The sequence below is a fragment of the Epinephelus moara genome, chromosome 22 (assembly GCF_006386435.1).
Source record: "Epinephelus moara isolate mb chromosome 22, YSFRI_EMoa_1.0, whole genome shotgun sequence".
NCBI lineage: Eukaryota > Metazoa > Chordata > Actinopteri > Perciformes > Serranidae > Epinephelus > Epinephelus moara.
Window position 1 is genome coordinate 33958858 of NC_065527.1, and position 1588 is coordinate 33960445.

The window sequence follows — 1588 nt, forward strand, 5'->3', positions numbered from 1 at the left end:
GTCCCCGCCATATTGGATGTGGCAAGGATGCGCTGTAAACTAATACAAGTAAATGGACTTGATTTCATAAAGCGCCTTTCTACAAAGAAATTTACGTTAATGCCTCTCGTTTATTCATTCACACACACACTAATATACTTGGGAAACAGTTAGGCACCAAAAACAATGTATTTGATCTTCTCAGATGGCTAAGATAAGAACTTTATTGATCCCACACAGGAGTAATTCATGTTACATCAGCTATAGAAAACAAGGTAGTGCCGAAAAAAAATACACAGTATATACTGTGTATTTTTTTCGGCACTACTTATATATATATACTACTTTAGCGTCCGCCAGGGCGTGTGGAAAGGATGACACAGTTATTCGGCAAACCACCGTTTATTACTGAACAGTATAGGTTACTGTTGGCCGTAAATACGCCAAAACAACCAACAAACAAGAACTTAGATGTAACTCCAACTGTGCACTCCTGCTCTCTCCTCCAGCTCGCTCTACACACACCAGCACCCTCACACATTGCCCTCATTCCCGTCACACTCGCACCCCGCCCCCCTACCTATACTCATTCAATCCCAAACATGCCATTAACTCACAGAACACTGACATTATAACAGAACATTTACTGCAGGGTCGCTACAATACATATATATATATATACAGTGGTCGAATTGAGGGGGGATGAGGGGGGATGCCATCCCCTTTGTTAGAAAATTGACCATAAAGCAACCCCCTTGTTAATCTAGAATCTGTGTGTGCAGGCACGGACGTAATTTGAGGGGGGACACAGGGGATATGTCCGCCGCACTTGCCGTATCTGTGCCCTCTGTCCCCCGCACTTTTTACAGCTGTTACCCCCGTTCAAATAGTTTTAACATGTGGTAACGTGTTTTTCCGAGCCGTCTTTAAACGCACCATGAGTAGGCGGCGCCAGGCAGCATACACACGCTGTCATGTTGTGATCTGAATCAATCACACACAGAGGAGAGGTGTGCTGCTGGGCAGTTCCTCTGTGTTAACTATGTTCAGCAAACCAGCCAGCAAGAAGCAAAAAACCTTGCACAGTTTCTTCCAAACAAACCGTGTAAGTTGAGTAATGCTGTTGCATGTAGATAATGTTAGCAAAATGATGACTAATTAATAGATGCCAATATAACAAGTTAAGCTAGTTAACAAGAATACCAATGTTATTGTTACCTATGTTAAATCACTTGCTAGCTAGTTTCATGCTAGGAATAAACCCACTCCTCCATAATAAGAACTTGTGCTCACTATTGCTTTGCACATATACTTTTAATCTTTATTGCCACAATAGAAAGAGCTGGGTCTGGAAGGAGACAGTGGACCAGAGGCCAGCAAGGATGATCATGCAGGGTTCTCATAGGTGACGAGAGATTATAACTGGCTGAGAGAAAATATCTAGAGCATAAAAGTGACTGTGCGATTAATTTCCACAGCTATGTCACCACTACTATTCCTAATTCTATTTATTAATTTTGCTTTGCACATTTATTATCTATATTATTGCAATAGATAGAAGAGGGACAGGGAGAAACCAGGCAGGTATCAGGACAGGGACCTGACAGCA